Raw genomic sequence first — 21,184 nt, forward strand, 5'->3', positions numbered from 1 at the left:
TGGAATCGATTTACAAACCCTTGGTTCATTTTTTTTAAAACATCCCTTTACCAGTTTGATCGATCGAACTGAATCCTCAGATCGATCGAACTGACATCGATCTCTCCTCAAAGTATTTTTGAAAAATTTAAGATTTTTTTTTAAAATTTAAATTAAAAATTAAAAATTTAAAACTAAAAATTAAAAATTGAAAATAAAAATTTTTGGATTTTTGAAGAATTAAAATAAAATAAAATCTTTTTGGGATTTTTAGAAAATAAAATAAATAAATATTTTTGGAATTTTAAAATTAAAAAGTTAAAACAAAGTCAAAGCAATGAATTCCAGAAATGAGATCGATATGAACAAATGTTCGATCGATCTGACAGAGAGCTAAAAATATGCAGGTTTTTGGGTTCAGAAATTTTTCTAAGTGTTGGAGCTCAAGATCGATCGATCAATCTTGAAGTTTGGATCGATCTAAAGACTTATGATCGATCTGAGAACAAATTCGATCGATGGGACAGAGAGGTGATTTGGATGTAGGTCGAAAATTTTCTAAGTGTTGATGCAGGTCGAAGTTCGATCGATCGAATACTCCTTTGAGATCGATCGAACTTATGCAAAATGCTCAATTCCAACATAAAAGTGCATGCAGTCCTAATCACAGTTCCTAGCAATGCATATGAACCAAAAACAAGTATCTAGACTTCGCAAGAGGGAGGAATAGGGTTTTGACACCCTACGAAATGTCTTGCTAGTCTTTAACGTCTCTAGTAAGACGTTGGGCTCTTTTAGCCCGAATCAAACATCTTGTAGTGCATCCCCTCCTCAATGGGGTAATAAGTGTTTTGAACTCCACCCAACAAATGGTTCTTTAAGGAACTTGTTGAATTAAGCTCAAAAGATGTTTTCGGTCCTTGGTCAAAACAATCTTTGGGCTTCCACGCACTTTCAAAACAAGATTTTGAAACAACTTTCTTTGATTTCAAGGTTGAAGATGGACTTTTTGAAACTTTGGTCTCACACAAAAACTCAATTCCTTCACTTTTAAGGTCATGACATTTCTTTACAACATTAATCTCTTCATGCTTGTCAAATGAATTGGGGGTTGGATTGAAAATATTCAACTTTACCTTCATGTGGCCAAATGAAATCTTCATTATTTCCGTCCTACAGTTAATGTTGGCATTCGCGGTTGCCAAAAAAGGACGGCCAAGGATAACGGGAATTTGGCTCTTAGGATTTGGGACCGATTCCGTGTCAATGACAACGAAATCAACGGGAAAGAAGAATTTATCAATTTTAATCAATACGTCCTTGATGATACCCTTAGGCTTTTTGATTGATCGGTCGGCAAGTTGTAAAACTACCGACGTTGGTTTTAAGTCTCCTAAGCCTAATTTGACATAAACCGAGTATGGAAGAAGGTTAACACTAGCTCCTAGGTCAAGAAGAGCCTGATTAATGATATGATCAATGATGCATGAAGTGGTAGGCGAACCGGGGTCTTTAAACTTTGGAAGAGTGTTATGCTGCAAAATTGAGCTTACTTGCTCGGTTAAGACCACTTTTCTAGGTGCTTGGCTTTTGTTCTTCCTCTTTTAGGTGCACAAATCTTTCAAGAATTTGGCATAAGCCGGAATTTGCTTGATTGCATCCAAAAGTGGAAGATTGACTTTCACTTGCCTAAACACGTCCATAATTTCATTTACTTTAGCCTTTTGCTTGTCATTTGAAATGGATCCTTTTAAGGCATCCGAAAATGGAGCTTTTGGTTCAAATACCTTTTCAGAATTTTTCTTTAAAGTCTCTTCAACACAAGAAGTTTTCAAATCATTTTGCAAATCTTTCTTTTCAAAATCACTTTTCAAATCACTTTTCATAACTTTCTAATTTATATAGTCATGCATATGCAATGAAGGAGGAATATGATATGAAACGGGACGGGTGTCAACTTGTGGTTGCACCAGTTCACTCTCTTCATTGGACATACCCACTTGGTTGTCCATAACCTTTTCACTTCTCAAGGTAGTCACCACATTGACATGCTCTATTGTGTGACCTTCCGATGAGGAATGAGTCTCCACAACATATTGTTGCTTTTGTGGGGCATTCAAAGGCATTTTTCCCTTCTCTCTTGCATTTAAAATACTAGCTATTTGCCCTACTTGGGTTTCTAGCTTAGCAATGGATTGAGAGTGAGAATAAAGTAATTCTGTGTTTGCCTCTAAAGTGCCCAAAGCAGTTAAAACTTTCTATTCTAAAGCGGGACTTCTAACATTTCCTTGGGAATATGATGGTTGATTAGGAAAATGAGAATTCGAGAATTGGTTTCCTTGTGATTGGTATGATGATCTAAAACCTTGGGAACCTTGGCCTTGTAGTGGAGATGGAATGTATTTCCCTTGAAAACCACCGTGAGAAGGGTTTGAGCCCTCCCCTTGGCTTTTTTAAGAGAAATTCGGGTGATTCCTCCAACTAGGATTGTAGTGATTGCCATAAGGATTGTTCCCTTGATTAACAAAAGTTGCATTGACTTGTTCATGATGCTTACTTTGCGCATGTCCATGGGGACAATTGGAAGTAGAATGTAAAACACTTGAACAAGTCATACATGTCTCATTAGATGCATGATGAGAATGGTTAGGGAAGGAAGATACTTGATTCGCCGAGTTTTGGTTGATAAAAAATCGATCAAACCTTTGAGATAATGATTTCATCTCGGCGGCAATTTCCTTGGAGTGGTCGACTTGATGTAAGCCAACACTCTTCCTACCACTAGAATTTCTACCATTTTTAGAAGATAAAGTATGATGGAAAGAATTTTCACTCATGCCCTCATAAAGACGCCACACGTCATCCTCATGCCTGTCAATGTAAGAGCCACCCATGGAAGCATCAACCATGCCCTTATAATTATCCAATAAGCTCTCAAAGAAATATTGAACTAATTGCCATTTGGGCATGTCATGATGTGGACACTTCCTAAGCAATTCATTAAAGCATTCTCATGCCTCATGAAATGTTTCTCCATCCCCATGTGAAAATTCTCGAATTGAGGTTCTCATGGCATTGGTCTTAGAAACCGGATAGTACTTCTTCAAGAACTCTTGCATTTCTGCCCAAGAAGTTATTGAAAAAGGCCCAAATTGTTAAACCAATATTTTACCTTGTCCTTAAGGGTGAATAGAAAAAGTTTAAGCCTTAAGACCTCTTCCAGTATGTCCGTATATTTTACGGTGGAACATACTTCAAGCAACTCATCCAAATGCTTGTAAGGTTCTTCATTTGGAAGTCCATGATAATTAGGAAGCATTTGAATGGTTTGCGGCTTGATTTCATAATGGTGTGCTCTAAATGGTGGCAATTGAATGCATATGGGTGCATTATATTCATTAGGCACATAGTGATCTCTTAAAGCAAGCGGAGGATTAACAATTGGAGGTGCAACATGGGCACCTTGGTTGCCTTGAATGATGGGAGGTGGTGGAGCATAGATTGGCCTTGGCATTCCCAATGGAACTTGGCCTTGTTGTTGTGGTGGATGAATGAATGGCCTTGGCATGCCTAATGGTACTTGCATGTTATCATGATGCACATTGGGGTGGAGGATACCTTGTTGGTCTATGTATCATGATGCAAGGTCCTCATTGTGTCCTTCCATTGATGAAATAGATTGACTAGAACTACCTCTTCCCCTAGGGTTTCGAACAATGGATTCAAGATGAAAATTTAAAGGGACAAGAGTGGGTCTCAATGATCTACGACCGTGCATGTACAATGTAACACAACAAGAATTAATGACACAAACACTTCACCTTCACAACAAGTCAATAATCAACAAACTTCCTCCATATACAATATTCTCATACTCCCATGCTTAAACAATATGTAAGAAAAGTAAATATCCTCCACGTGGCCTCACGATTTATCTAAGAATTGAATTACAAGCCTCCATGCGGGCCGTCGATTTAACTAAGAGTTTGAGTAAGAAAAAGCTCATAAAAGTCCTTTAGCACTTCAACTCCAAATTTATAGCTTAGCTTAGCAAATTTTTTAATTTTAGCCTTTTTCCTTGCTAGCCTTTTTCCTTGCTTGGAATACTCCTTTGCTCACCTTCTTAGCCCAATGCTCCTTGTCAAACAAGAACAAACACAATAAGTAACAAAAATTGAAAACAAAGTAAAAACACGATCAAAAGAGTACTAATTCCTAATTAATTCCACAAATACAACGTTGCCAATCAATCAATCCATGGTAACGGCGCCAAAAACTTGGTGCGGGTCGTCGTCGAACCCAAAGTTTATGCAATGTGGCTAAGTTTTACATTTAGAAATTGTCACTACTACCTTTCACTAAAACTATAGCTAGGGTAAGTAGGGATCGTCCCAAGGGATTGAGGGTCGCATTAGATTAAGGAATCAAAATTAGGGTTAGTAGGTCGAGTGATCAAAAATAGTGGTTGGTTGGTTGAATTAAACTAGATGCAAATTAAACTAAAGTAAACAATAATGCAATAGAGAGAATAAAAGAGAGAGAGATCTTAGGGTTTAGAGATCACCACTAAGCATAACTTTTCTACACCTTTAATGAATGATTAATGAGGGGAAGAACATGTATTACAACAAAGTGTGTGTGTGTGGTTGTTCCAACAAGCATGGATGACAAATTAAACATATAATGTCTAAACAACATGGTGAATAACACAACATATCAAATTAAGCCATTAATCATTTCTTTAAGCTCACAACCTAAACACATCACAAGGTTAGAGATATATGTTACTTGCTTTCATAAGTATGGAACATCAACAACAAGCATGGATTGTCCTCCCATTTAACAACTACACTGCAACTAAGCTAATGGCATGAAATTAAACTAATTAAACTAAGGGAGAGATACAATCCATTAAGAAATGAGTATGAACCATCAAATAAACCACAAGAACATAACATTAAGCATTATGTCTTGACAATCTCTAGATCTATAGCCTCAATACACATAGACATGCATCAATAACATAAGAAATAGAGATAAACACATGAACATCTATTCTAGCATACATAGACATATGGATAGAATGAAAAGATCAATTGGAAGCATTAAATCATATAAATCATTGAATAAACAAGATATATATATATAAAAGTGTCAAGACATGAATCACAATACAAATCCCCTCAAAAATACATAAATCAAGAAGTAGAAAGTATGCTTAGGACTAATTCTAGCCCCAAGAGGATGTCTAGCCACTCATGGATGATGTCCTCCAATCCTCAAGGGCAAGCTCCATGGAAGAAATTTGCTCCTTGGTTGATGAAGAGTCTCCAATGGTGTCTCTAGCCTCCTCCTCCTCTTTTCTTCCTCACTAAGTATGTGTATCAAAGTGTATCAAAAGGCTCCTTAAAAAAATGGCTCATATTCCTTATATAGGTAGGTCAAAAATCACCCCAAATGAGCTGGGCTCGTACACCAATGATCCTCTAATGATTGGATATGAGACAACTTTTAATGAGTTGGAATTTGGATTTTTCTCGAGATTTGGGAGGTTCGATCGATCGAACTTGAGGTACGATTGATCGACCATGGCTGAGATCTATTGAACTGAAGTTGGATCGATCTTCAATGGTGGTGCCTTTTTGGATAAAAACAAATCTGAGATATTTTGAAGATATTTTTGGGAAAAGGACAAAAGTAGTTGGTAAGGTGGTACAACTGGATAAGATCAATCATTTGGATAAGGACAAGATGGTTTGATCGATCAGAGAATGAGGTTGGATCGATCGAACTTTGAGATTTTTGAATAGAAGCAAACATGGCTCAGATCCATCTTGAAGTGCTGAGATCGATGAAAGTTGGATCGATCGAACTTTTCTTGAGATCGATCGAAGTTGCTGAAATTCCACCATTTACTTCTTTTTGCCCTACTTTGCTCATTTCTTTGATTCATCCCAGAATTACTTCAATTATGCTTTTATTTGGCTAAGTTAGCTTATTTTGGGGATAAGTACCTGAAAATGGAAATAGCACGAAATCAATATAAAATGGTAAAATAAGATAGATAAAGGTCCTAGAATACCTAAGCTTAAGGGGTTTAAATACGCAATTTTCAGTGCTCATCAGGGACAGCCTACCTTACCGACAGAGATTCGCAGTTTTTTGTGATTGGCAGGGTATTACCGTAGGTTCATGTAGGGATTTTCCAAAATTGCGGGTCCACTTACTCATCTGACCAAGAAGAATGTACCATTCGTATGGGATGATTCTTGCCAGACCGTTTTTGCTGAATTGAAAAGTAAGTTAACTTCTGCACCTCTCTTAGTCACACCTCAGAGTGGAATCGAGTATTTAGTATATATCGACGCTTCTCTGAAGGGTTTAGGTTGTATGTTGATGCAAGAAGAGCGACCAGTTTCTTATGGGTCCCGGAAGCTTAAGCCTCATGAGCTTAATTACCCGACTCACGATTTGGAATTAGCAGTAGTGGTTTTTGCCTTGCGTATATGGAGGTATTATCTTTTAGGGGAGACTTTTCGATTGTTTAGTGATCATAAGAGTTTGCAGTATTTGTTCACACAGAGGGAACTGAATATGAGACAGCGCAGATGGATAGAGTTCGTGAAAGATTATCACTTTTCTATTCAATATCATCCAGGGAAAGCAAATGTAGTAGCAGATGCATTCAGCCGATGACCCTATTTTAGCCTTTTAGCTTTATTTGCAACAGAGTGGGATGCTTTGAAAGCTGTTGATGAGTTAACAGAAGCTTTTATGGCATATGTGGTAGTAACTATTTCTATCATTCACCAGGTCATTAAAGCTCAACTCACAGATCAACAGTGTATTGATCGGGTTTTAGAGTTAGCTTCAGGAGATGGTCCTTTTTATTCTATGGGTACCGATGGAGGATTGAGGTACAAGGGACGTTTAATTGTTCTTTCAGCTGACAATTTGAGAAATGTTGTGATGAGAGAGACACACACTTCTCAGTTCTCTATACATCCAAGAGGAGATAAGATGTATCAGGACATGAAACGCCAGTTTTGGTGGGCCGGTATGAAGATAGATATAGCTATCTTTGTCTCTAAATGTAGCACTTATCAGATGGTTAAGATTGATCATCAGAGACCGCTAGGATCTTTACAGCCACTTCCCATACCAGAGTGGAAATGGGAGAGTATTTCTATAGACTTTATAGAGGGATTACCTACTTCACATCATAATCACAATTCTATTTGGGTCATTGTTGATAGATTGACCAAGTCCGCTCATTTTCTGCCTGTTTGTACAAACTTTACGTCAGAACAGTATGCTAAGTTTTATATTGCAAAAATGGTGAAACTTCATGGCATACCATTGTTTATCATATCGAATAGAGATCCAAATTTTGTATCAGGATTTTGGAAGAGCTTTCAGCAGGCTTTGGGTACAGAACTTTATCTTAGCACTGCCTATCATCCTCAGACAGATGGACAGACTGAGCGAGTTAATCAGATATTAGAAGACATGTTGCGGGCATGCGTTCTTGATTTTAAAGGCAATTGGGAGGAATATTTGCCGCTTTCAGAGTTTGCTTATAACAATAGCTATCAGAAAACTATTGGTATGGCACCATTTGAGGCTTTGTACGGTAGACCGTGTAGGTTTCTTGTTTGTTGGCTTGGAGTCGGCGAGAACAGATTTTTGGGTCCTGAATTTATTAAGGACACGTCAGAAAAGATCGCTATCATTAGGGATCGTATGCGTACAGCTCAAAGTAGACAGAAAAGTTATGTTGACCGTCGAACTCATGTTTTGGAGTTTAAGGTTGGTGATCAGGTTTTACTTAAGGTTTCTCCCATGAAGGGAGTAATGCGGTTTGGGTCAAAGGGTAAGTTATCGCCTCGTTTTGTAGGTCTTTTTATGATTACAGATCGGATTGGGGCAGTAGCTTATCGTCTGGCTCTACCAGATAATCTTCACAGGGTACATAATGTTTTTCATGTATCCATGCTGCAAAAATTTCTACAGGAAGAAGATAGATATCAACACATTGATGTGGGTGAGATTGAGTTGCAACCCGATGGAACCTATTTAGAACAACGTTACTGTATTCTCGATCGTAGGAATTAGATACTGCACACGAAGACTATTCCATTAGTACATGTACAGTGGAGTCATCATAGTGAGACAGAGTCTACTTGGGAACGGGAAGATATTATCTATGCCAAGTATCTAGAGCTCTTTAATACAGGTATGTAGTGAATTTCGGGGACGAAATTCTTTTATTAGAGGGGGGGGGGAGAATGTAATACCCGTATTTTTAAAGAGTTTATTTAAATTAATTCTGTATTAGGTTAATTATTTAATGTGTAGATTTATTCACCTTTTAATTGTATATGCTAAATTATTAAATTAATATTATTTATTTGTGCATGTAATATTGATGGTATGTTCTATATATTATAATGTTAGTTTATATATATATTTTGGTTATGTTTTGTATTAATTAATATTAGTTAATTAAAGTAGTACATTTGTATTGTAGTGTATTAATATAAAATAAATAAATAAATAGATAAATAAAATAAGGTCATGATTTAAATTAGCTATGAGTTTGAATGATAGGATTTCATTTATGTCATATAGGTTGACTAGATTTCCTTGCATTAAATTAGTTAGGTAGGAATGTTTGGATAGTTAATATGAAGTTAGATATTTGTAATATTTATATTATATTAGTTTGTATAAATATTAGTTAGCTTTGGTTGATGAGAACGTAAGTTAGAAAAATTAGAATAGCAGAGAGTTATTTTAGAGGAGAGAAAGAGAAGAAAAGTGAGAGGAGTAGCCTTGGACCGATGAAGGAGAATTTAACCTCACTACGCGCAACCGGCGGATTTGTTTCAAATCCTTAAGGCAAGTTATTATCTACTATTCCCCTTTGAATCCATAAATTATTCATTTAATTTATTTTCAGCTATTTTTTTTTAGGTTAGAAACCATGCTAGGACAATGATAAATTAAATTTTAGTTTATTAAATTAATGTGATTTTAATTATTTAGGGTGTTAGATAATTTATTATGTAATTAATTAAAGCTTAGGAATAATTATTTAAGGCTTTAGGGATTTTTATAGAATTTTCTAGGATTTTTTTGTAAATTCCGGCGAGACTCTTGCGAGGTTTCCGGCCACCGGCAGTGAGGAAGATGACCGGCGTGATCCCATATGATGCGGCGCACAAGGGTTATTATGTGCGTGCATTAGCAGCCGTTAGATTAGATTTTGATCACCAGATCGATTCGGTGTAGCACAGTACACAATATTATGGTACGCGCAAATCAGGAGCCGTTGGATTAAAGGATGATCATTAGATCGATCCAGTGTAGCGCGCCCATAGAAGTCTGGTATAGCAGACCAATCAGAACACGCCGTGTCAGTAGGAAGCATCAGCGCGCGCGTGACTGACTCCAGACGCCCGTAGAGGCGCGTGTAAGCGCATGCGCGTGAGACAAGTGGCAGCGCGCGTGAGGACTTTGGAAGGCGCGTGATGGCACGTGAGGGACCTCTACTGCTGCTGAAAAAGTCCAGAATACCCCTAGGGACTATTTTGTAATTTCCAGAACCTTAAACTTTCATTTTTGGGCCTATGGTTGGTATTTACGGGTTTATCGGAACATTAAATTATTATTTTATTACCCGTTAATTATTATTATGCCCGGTTAATATTTCTAAATATTAATTGTATCATTTCCAGTATGGATCGCTATTAAACAGATGTAAATAATGTAATGTCATTGTTAAGTATTAATTGTGTTATTATTTTATTAAACGGCATTAATCATTAATGTTAAATTAAATGATTGCATGATTTTAACCATTATTATACCTTATAAGATTATTTAAATTGTTAATGATGTATAAATCATTCTTATTATGCTGTGTACATTTCAGGTAATAAGTGGACTGCTTAATAAATTAAGTCGCATTTATATTATATGAATGTGTTGTAATATAAAACCATGTGACCTGACTAATAAGTTTAGACTCATTTATACCTTATGCATTCGTTGCCATAGACAGATGTGTGAATGTCGGAGTATGTGGTTTAATATTATTGGCATGTGTTGCCTAAGTGATATGTTCAGTATATTCATTAGTTCCTTGAGATGTGTTATCACTGTGTAGGACTTATAGTATGTGTTGTCAATACTGTGCACTATGTATTAATAGCTGATTTCCTAGGTAGGGAAAGAAGACACTTAACCACCTTGTGTGAGTCTAAGTGATTACCGTCTATTCTATTTGAGATCTTATTATACATTGTGTAGTTTCATTAGGGTGTATACAGATATAGTATACTTTCGAATAATAATGATTAATTTATTTGATTATCTGATTTGGGTCATAGTAGAAAGAACTTGCTCGTGGATTTGACCCACCATTGTTGTATTTCAGGACCCTGTCAGTATGCGTTTCAAGGTTGAGGCTTAGCAGTGTGGGACCACCATCCGAACTCATCTACTCTTACGGTCTTGTTCAGGGTAAAAGTTTTATGTATTATTTTGATTCCAGTTTTAGTTATTTCCGCCGTTGAACTTTCAAGTTTTTATTTAAGGATCCTTGACATAGGATTTCCAAGTTGTATAAAGGAGTATTGTATTTAATAATGGATGGATGGATGTTTTATTATTTAGTTTTTCTTTCCTATCTAAGTTCTTCTATTATTATCATTTTGTATTCCATGCTTATATATTACCAATTGTTTTTGATATCTCTCATTTTTCGTGTATAAGCCTGATCAACTTATGCGTGGAAAATGTGAGGTATCATAGTGTAAGTGGATCCTTGACCATGAGGTACTCTGTTTTTAATTCCTCATGGAAGTGATGGCGAAGAAAAATCATAGTTTTCGTGCGGTCCAGCAGGAACACATTATTTTCTTCCTTAATTGTCTCTCTGAGATTCATGGCATCCAAGTGGATCTCGACATCAATGATCCATGATAAGTAGTTTTTGCTCGAGATATCAATTGCAACAAATTCAAGTTTGGTAAGATTTGACATTATGAAAGAACTATAAATGATAAAATAACATAGTTAGAATTAATTTATCATAATCGAACTGAGGTATGCATCACAATAAAAAGAATAATCAATTTGAGATTATTAAAATACCGTAGTCACTATAATATGATTTGCATAGTGGTGATATCATATATATAAATAACAGTCAGTTTATATTCACAACAAAACAAGTGGCTTGGTAGCAAGTTAGCTCAACTTGCGCATTAAAGGGCCACGGTTCGAATCTTGCGGTAATTTATTTATTTATAATTATTATTTTTCAAAATGTGAACATGTATATATATACGTACTTCTTTAAATAGTAAATAATTTATATTTCCAAGTTTTGCAAAATTTCATGTTTGCAAAGGTACTTAGTGTAAATGACTTCAGGTCAAAGAACTTCAGGTTCACTTGGACTTCTGGCCAATAAATTTTATGAAACTTCAGGTTCGCTAGGACTTCAAGCCAGCAAGGTTTGCGAAACTTCGGGTTCGCAAAGAGTACCAAATATTTGTGAAACTTCAGGCTCATGAAGAGTATATATTAATATATGCAAAACTTCGGGTTTACAAAAATCATTAAATATAAATAATTTAGCATTTGCGAGACTTCGGGCTCAACAATTTATTTTTCTGTAAAGAATGAACTAAAATATTATAATATAAATAAATAAATAAGTATTTGTGAGACTTGAGACTCAACAATTTTAATTATCTGTAAAGAACAGTCTAATATAAATAATAATTTTTCTTACCCTTTGAAGTGAGAAAGAAAAATAAAATTTACTTTTCAGTTGGCAGGGTCTCGTGTTGATAACGTTTTATAAATACAGAGCAAAATATATCTAGAGCAAGAACTAAAGAGCACAAAAGATGAGAATGAATGAAGAAAGAAATGAGCTTTTATTATTTCTTCTCAGTTCGGTGTGTAGAACTCAACACAATTCATGCATATTTATAGGCATAATATCACACCTACTTTACTATTCTTTTCCTCCATCTCTTGTTCACTTCCCACGCTCATGCACACAATCTCCTTATTTTTCTTCTTGACACCCATAAGCCCATATAATTGGAGCACGGTAATTAATGATGGAACCCACTTTTATTAACTTTCACAACAGAAAGCAAATTGGCATTAATTTTTATTTTTTTTACAAGACAAACATGAAGCTAGAAAAACTATGAAGAACAAGGCTGAAGATAAAAACGAGAGCGAGAAAGCATAGCAATCTGATGCGCCAGCGAATTTGCAGCACGACGAACATGCGCAACTCGAGCAACAACAAGAGCATGCAAGAGATGTCAAATGTCAAAAACATGAGGTAAGATAGATGCAGGACATGGGCGAACGCCATTCACAGCCTCACATAAGATAAGAGAATCGCTCTCCAAACATAAACTGTGAGAACCAAAATGACGAGCCCAAAGCAAAGCATCCCTCACGACAAAAGCCTCAGCCGAGAAAGCTGAAGATGCAAAGAAAGACTTAAGGACAACAACTCGCAAAACAACTCCCAAATGATTTCGAAAGACTAGTCCGCCTCCAACCCAGCCTGAGTGGGCAAAGAAGGTGGCATCCAAATTACATTTGATGGAACTAGGAGTCGGAGGCGACCAAACCACAGAGTCGGAGAGGTGAGACGAGGAGGAAAGTTAACATCCCAGCTGATGAAGCTAAGTAGCATCACGAAACTCCTAAAACGCTGAAACAGCTGTAGAAACGACCTGATGAGGGCTAGACATCCAACCATGAAATACTAATTTGTTCCGAGATTTCCATATCGCCCAAGCAACAAAAAAGGCCAAACTACAAGCATCAACCCCATGGGAGGGCACATCAAGCCACCGCTCAGCAAAGGAGCGAACACCTCACGCCTGAAAATCCAAACGAAGAGGAGAGAGCTTCCAAACAAGGAGAGACTTTGAGCAGTGCAAAAGCAAGTGCTCCACCGTTTCAGGACCCTTGCCACAAGAAAGACAATAATCATCAGCAGACAACCCTCTAAACCTTAAAGCAGCCCGACTTGGGAGAATCCCATGAACACACTGCCAAAGAAAGTACACCTTTGGAAGACTTTGACAGTTCCAGATAGATGTCCAACACTTTGGATTAACAGTGGAATGATGCATAGGATGATCAAGAAGAGAAAAAGCCTTATGGTACGCCGATTTTATAATAAATTTTTCGTGATCAGAGAAAGCCCACACTTGGCGATCCCCACAACCTCGCAAACTGATTGGCATTAGTTTGATATCTTATATTTTTCGATTTGCAAATGGACACAAATTAAATTTGATGCATGCATCATATTAGGTTGAAATAAATAATTGTAATTTGTAACAGGATACACCATTCAATTACACAAATTGATTATAAGTAAGATAACTCTTTCTTTTCTTTTCTTTTCGTTTTTTTTTTTTTTAGTAGTTGGGACTCTCACACACATGTACCAAGACTCAGGTACCGTTAGACCATTGGACTAGTAGTAGTTATTATAACTAAGATAATTCATTAGACTCATACAAAAACAAAGGATCCATACCTCCCAAACATTCAAGGAAACAAGATAGACCCTAGTACAACAGTTTGACTAATACAAGCAACTACTGGACAACCTCAACTACCACATTCAACAAGAAGCAAAGAAAACAAATACTACAAAGTAAGCCCATCAACACACTCAGCTCTTGCAAGCAACAGAGGAAAAGAACCAGCTTCACACTCAACTTCTCTTTTTCCCTCGATTGTAGAGCACCTTGCAACAATAAGTCAAAAGCATAAAAAGACTCGACCAAAAAATAAAAAAGAGCAGAAGGGTGTATATAACTGGGCCGACTATTACGAGGGTTTAAAATAACTTCGGCGGACTTTTATTCAGGCATTGGGCCATTGTTTTAGTTTTTTGGGCTGCTTGTTATCTATCTTGTGGCCCTACACGGGATTGTAAATATCAAGACTGAGAACAGGATTATCTTTGTGAATAACTTGACTGAGAACTGGAAGTAGCAAACTCAACTCAATAAAAGCCTTGTCCCAATCATAAGGATTTGCTAAGACTTTTTGGCATGCCTTTTATTTTTGCGATTTTTATTTTTAGATTCGATTTTTGTAACAAAAATATATTTGTTACAATCTTATTTTATTTTAGTGCTAAAACACTTCGTGAATAGTGGTCTAAAACCAAAACACTAAAAAGATGTTTTTTTTTTTTTTATTTTGATAACTGTTCATGGCCAAAACCATAACTGTGCATTGACTAGATTTATGGATTCTATCGTTGCTCTTCTACACTTCGTACAAAAATAAAAGAAATACCTACAAAGACTAAATTAAAAATTAAATAGTGATAAGTAAGATCACACACATTCAAGATTTGAACTCAAAATTAAAATCAAAATTTAAGGAAGAACACTTTTAAAACAATTTGATGATTTTGTTTTACTAATGAACTAAAAACAAAATAAATAAATAAGACTAAATAGATTCTGATAAAATAATAGAAAAAATCCACCACCACAACTTAGTAAAAACAGCTTAGTAAAAATAAATTTGTATATTTTTTTTTTATGTAAATTTTTCTCTTGTAAGCAAATTACCTCACCAGCCCAATTACAACTTAGAAATATCAAGGAAAAATAACACTTTACTTATATATGAGATAACATATTTCACTTAATCTTATATATCTTTGATAAATAGAACAAGGCATTCTCCAAATTACTATTAATTGGCAAACATAAAGAATACTTCTTTTAATTTTTATCAAAATAAGAAGAATAGAAAATTTCACAAAAGAATTAAATTAAATTTATTTATATTTCAACCATGGTGGCTTCATCACTGTGTTTAAGCTAGTAAACAAGAAAACAAAATAAAGAAATAAAACCAATCTTCATAACAAAAATTATAAGAAATAAATTAAAAACAAAATTCTCTAACTTTTATTATTTTCTCAAACTAACAATGTCCATACTACCTCCACCACATGGGTCACTATTTATAGAATTTAGAATGGGACGGGAGGAGAAAATTCTAATTACACAAGTAAAAATAAAATAAAATAAAATCTTCTCTTTCCAGTTTAGCTTTGATATCTTTGACTTGATGTGCTTTCCAATTTCAATGATATCTTTTCCAATTTGGCTTGATCTTTGCATTTTTACCATTTTTGTCTTTTTTTTTTTTCTTTTTATTCCGAAATCACCCCCTATAAAACATGAAAAGTAAGGAAAGTAAGGATAAAAATATTTATCTAATAAAAAATATTAACTAATCATTTATTATTAAATATAAAATAACAAATTTTGTGCGCTTATCATACATGTTTCTGGTTCAGACATTTTCATAGCAAAACATTGCTTCTAAATGTGTTGCCAAATTTTTTTCAAAACACACCTACAACAAAAATAACCAAATATAAAAACAAAGCGCATGGCAAACGGACCTAAATAATTCATATGTCTCCTTTATATTATTATACTTTAAAACACGAAACATAACGTGAATATATTAAAACCACACCGTTATAATATATATATAGATATAGATATATATATATATATCTTTATATATATATATATATCTTTGTTTAATTACTAGTATCTCTAAAACATGTTCATAATATATAGGTCTGATCTTTTTACTTGACGATACGTTGTACCTATTTAATTAATTAATTAATATACAGTTGTGTATGTAGTAAGATTATTATTAATTTAATAGTTCTAGCCTTCTAGGCGACCATGTGTCGTACTGCCAAGAAGCAATACAATGGACCTCCTCGCCCGTAATGGGTTGAGCCTGGTCGGTCTACTCGGTTTAAGGAACTTATACTCGCCTCCACAATTATCCCAACCCACAGTAAACCACATGCTTGTTGTGGACATTCTTGTGGTGATGGTCCTTCCGCAATTACAAGTAACAGATTCCATGGTTACAATGCATGGGCCCTGCACCTGTCCCAACATCTGGATAAAAAAACCACGCAAGCATCCTTGGCACTCGATGGAACCTCTGGACTGGAGTCTGGGAGTCTGGGATACACCTCATGCCAAAAACCTGAGACCTGCGAGTACGTTGTAATAAACCATCGATTAGGAAATTATTAATTATTATTAGAAAAAGTAAAACAAAATCAAATGCGTGCATATCATGATGATGATCCAAGAGATGATGCATCTAAAAACGTAATAATAATTAGACGTACCAAGCGATTATGCAGGGCTTGGGCTTCTGGGAATGAAGGACCCAATGGTGGATTTCTGGCAGATGAGGACGACCCCATCTTAGTCCTCCTCTTCTTTGAACCGTCACTTTTTTTTATTTTCTTGGTGTTAGTGTGAGAGCTAGTAGTAGTATTCTCAGAGCTTTAAAGGACCTTAATTTGGCCCCTTACAAGGTTTGGTTTCAGGTTTTGGTGATTTATGTGGTTATTGTTGTTCTCATTCATGGTTTAAATTATATGGTTTTTGGTTCTTTAGTGGTGTTAGTGGGCTATACTTTTTGTAATTTATTTATTTAAATCTTTTTGAGAACTATGCAATGCTTCGAGTATGCAATGCTGCAAGTATTTTTGTACTTGTTTATATTAAAAGTTTTATTGATTAATGCAAATGATGTTCAAAATATTTTCAAATACATGAAAAAAATAATAAATACAAGGCAACATCCTTAATTAACAAAAAAAAAAAAAAAATTATAAATTTGCAATTTAAGAGTTGACATATTTAATTGTGACAACTTATTATTGATCAAAATCACATGATTGTGTGACACTTTTTAGATATACTAGATGCATTCTTATTACATTGCAGTGGCTGACAGTGTATATATATATATATATATATATAAAACTTAATTGTCCAATGTAATATGATAAAAGTTGACATTATATATAGGGCTTAAATTATAAAACTTAATTCCAATACTATTATTTTTTTATATTATAAAACTCCAATTTGTTTGTAAAAACTCTAATAGTATTACAAAGTTATTATTTTGTCTCAATTCTGTTAGTTTGGAACGTTAACCCAGCCCGTGGTCTTCACACGCATTGGCCATCAATCAAATTTTAGTGACAAAACTACCCCTACAAGAACATGTGCCAATCATAACACCCCTACTATTTTGAATTTTTTTTTTATCATAAATCCAAACCTGTTTCTAAAAACCCCAACAGTATTACAAAGTTATCATGTTGCTCCAATTATGTCAATGAACAATTAAGGGCTTGTTAAACAACTAAATTACCTTTATGATATACCACTTTATTTTAAATTTTTTTTTTTGGATATTTTGTAAATTACAAAATTACCCTCAAGCAAATATTATAATTTAGTTCAAGTTAAATATAAAAATCTTTTGTAGAATTCATAATTTGGTAAACAAAAAACTAAATAACTATAGCATAGAAGGATAAGTTAGGAAAAAACTTCTGTAACACACTTGAGGAGCCATTTTACCGTTCTAGTACAGAGAAATTGAAAACAGATATGAAATCAAACTCACGAATACACAAAACATTATTCACTATATGATGAAAAAAAAAGGAAAATCAAAACATGATCGAATATACAAAATAAAACAGTGAAAACGAAGGGAAAATGAAAAGAAAATCAAAACATGATCCAATATATAAAACAGATAAAAAATAAAACAGATATGAAATCTACGTATGTAGTTGACAAGAAATGAAACTGTTACTTGTGGTTGAGGAGGTGGAGGTGGTGGTGGTGGCGGTGGTGGCTGCTGTGCCATTTCTCTTTTATCTCTAGCTCTGAGAGTATTAGCTCTGTAAATTTTCACAATAGAAAACTAGCATAGAGAGAAAAAGTAACAAACTAGCAAATAGAGTAACAAATGGTGTGTGTTGTACTATGGGACTAGAGACAAAAAGGAAGTATATCAAATTTTCATAAATAAATGGGCTAATAGGGAATATGGGGAGTCGTGCTCTCTGAGATGGCACGTGCTGCCAGAACCATGGTAATAGTAGTTTTTTTTTTTTTTTTTTTTTTTTTTTTTTTTTTTGTCTTTGGTTGCGCTCTTTAACTATAGTTTTTGGCACATATATTTGGTAACAATTATATCAAGGAGGGAATGAATGTATATACCTCTTTCTCTAGGGCATATGGTGCAACCATGCTCTGGTACTGGAGACCGCGCCCTGAAAGACAAAGACGACAGGTGTGATAGTTATCTGTACTGATGGGATATTCAGTCACGTGCTTTTAGTTCACTCGATTTTCGAGGCACGATGATATATACTCTGTGTGTGTGTGTGTGTGTGTGTGTGTGTGGGGGGGGGGGGGGGGGAGACCAATTTAAATAGGAAGTTACGGTATTTCCAGGATTTATGTTTTTATACTCAAAATATATTAATTTTAATACTCCTTCCACCTCATAATAAGTATCATATTTTGAAAATCGACTCACAAATTGCGGGGTAGGGTTTCGAGAAACTCATTCCATACCTGCCTCGTTGCCGTCCCTACCATTTATAAGTGCCAACAACTTCTCCCCTCTAGAAAATGTGGGATATCACATGTTCACTAGCACAAAATCTTTAAGAATTGGAGGATAGAATTTCTTAGTGCTTTGCGAGGAACCGGTATAGTCAAGATAAAAGCTTGCCATGGCTTTTCTTTAATTAATAATTTGGTATTATAGCATAGAACATTAATATCACTTTAAATTTGGAAAGAAATTTTTTTTTTTGTCCTATGAGTGATTTTGTTAAATACATTATATTTTCTGCAAAATTTATTTGTTTCTCTTATTGTATTATTATAGATAAATGGGTAAAGTGCAAAAAAAAACCTTGAACTATAAGTTATTTGCACAAAACCCCTTCCAATTAGCAAGTGCCCCTGAACTATTAAAAAGTTGCATTTGAGGACAGGTGAGGTTTTCAGTATCGGAAAAAGAAGGTTACGAAATTATCCTTAAATGAAACTAGCCATACAGGTGAAAAACAAAACCATCCTTTATGATGCACATTACCTACCCACCCTAATTGCTTCGTTTTGCCGGAATCCTATAGGCTTCTCAATTTTGTTGGAACCCAAACTTCCCCAAAACATTAGCTTGAAAACCAATCTGCTTGTTCAACCCTAACCCCCAAATTGAAACCTTATCGCCATTTACAGTGAGACCGAACCCTATCATAACCCATTCTCATTCTCATCTCGCCATTGCCGGTCGCCATTCGCTCTTCGGAGCCGTGTTTTGATGACAATTGTTACCTCCATACAAATGACACGGACAAGCAGTTCATTGATCAGTAATAGGGATGCACAGAGAAAGAGTGATGGTTCGGATTGCAATGAGAAAGAAAGGTGGGTTAAAAAATATACATGGGAATTTTGGTTTTATCAATTAAATAGGAAGTGACGGTATTTCCAGGATTTATGTTTTTATACTCAAAATATATTAATTTTAATACTCCTTCCACCTCATAATAAGTATCATATTTTGAAAATCGACTCACAAATTGTGGGGTAGGGTTTCGAGAAACTCATTCCATACCTGCCTCGTTGCCGTCCCTACCATTTATAAGTGCCAACAACTTCTCCCCTCTAGAAAATGTGGGATATCACATGTTCACTAGCACAAAATCTTTAAGAATTGGAGGATAGAATTTCTTAGTGCTTTACGAGGAACCGGTATAGTCAAGATAAAAGCTTGCCATGGCTTTTCTTTAATTAATAATTTGGTATTATAGCATAGAACATTAATATCACTTTAAATTTGGAAAGAAATTTTTTTTTTTTGTCCTATGAGTGATTTTGTTAAATACATTATATTTTCTGCAAAATTTATTTGTTTCTCTTATTGTATTATTATAGATAAATGGGTAAAGTGCAAAAAAAAACCTTGAACTATAAGTTATTTGCACAAAACCCCTTCCAATTAGCAAGTGCCCCTGAACTATTAAAAAGTTGCATTTGAGGACAGGTGAGGTTTTCAGTATCGGAAAAAGAAGGTTACGAAATTATCCTTAAATGAAACTAGCCATACAGGTGAAAAACAAAACCATCCTTTATGATGCACATTACCTACCCACCCTAATTGCTTCGTTTTGCCGGAATCCTATAGGCTTCTCAATTTTGTTGGAACCCAAACTTCCCCAAAACATTAGCTTGAAAACCAATCTGCTTGTTCAACCCTAACCCCCAAATTGAAACCTTATCGCCATTTACAGTGAGACCGAACCCTATCATAACCCATTCTCATTCTCATCTCGCCATTGCCGGTCGCCATTCGCTCTTCGGAGCCGTGTTTTGATGACAATTGTTACCTCCATACAAATGACACGGACAAGCAGTTCATTGATCAGTAATAGGGATGCACAGAGAAAGAGTGATGGTTCGGATTGCAATGAGAAAGAAAGGTGGGTTAAAAAATATACATGGGAATTTTGGTTTTATCAATTAATACTGTAGTTTATAAGGATAGTGTAGGTGCAAAATTTCGCCCAACCAATAATGATTGTGAAAAATAAAACAACTCACTCAAAAACAATAAAAATAAATAAGAACAGTGTGTAGAGAAGCGTAGAATTGCTTGATCCTTTATTGGAGGTCTTAGCCTCTATTTATATACAAAAGATTGCAAGATTATGGTAGGACTCGCGTTGCTTGCCCTCCAATTCTTTCTATATAACCATTCTTTTCTAATAGAGTTTTTTCCATTGTTGAATTTTCCATACATAGAACTTGCCTTGTACAAAACTTCCTATCAGAATTTTCCTTCTACAGTAAATCCTTCAAATGGTAGGACTTGTGCATTCTTGGGCCGAATATATTTTGATTCGGCTGGGCTTGAGTAACAGGCCGGATGTTAAATACTCATAAGCTGGGCTGATGACTTCTTGATTCGGCCTTGATGGAAGTTGAAGGACAAATAACAATGGTCTTGGGCTGTAAATACCCTCAACTTGGGCTTGAGCATGATGGGCCTTATACGTCCTTGGAATGTAGATATGGGTAGTGGTGACGTGTGCGCTTTTTATTGGAGGGAGTTTTTTCCCTCCACACTTTGCCCCAAATTCCATTTTTAATTGAGTGACGGCTCCTATTAAAGAGGGAATTGAAACCGGTTTTTACTTCGCTTCAGAAACGGTTCGTGGTCTTTCATTATTACTCCATCA

At 35.2% G+C, this 21,184-nt stretch overlaps 1 pseudogene; it reads left to right on the forward strand.

The window, feature by feature from the left end:
• Positions 1 to 2,946: 2,946 nt before the first annotated feature.
• Positions 2,947 to 3,045, forward strand: LOC132302095 (small nucleolar RNA R71; annotated as a pseudogene).
• Positions 3,046 to 21,184: the final 18,139 nt, after the last annotated feature.

Source organism: Cornus florida, unplaced genomic scaffold (genome assembly GCF_030987335.1).
Source record: "Cornus florida cultivar Cherokee Brave unplaced genomic scaffold, ASM3098733v1 CherokeeBrave_3.0.0_Hap2_Chr03, whole genome shotgun sequence".
NCBI lineage: Eukaryota > Viridiplantae > Streptophyta > Magnoliopsida > Cornales > Cornaceae > Cornus > Cornus florida.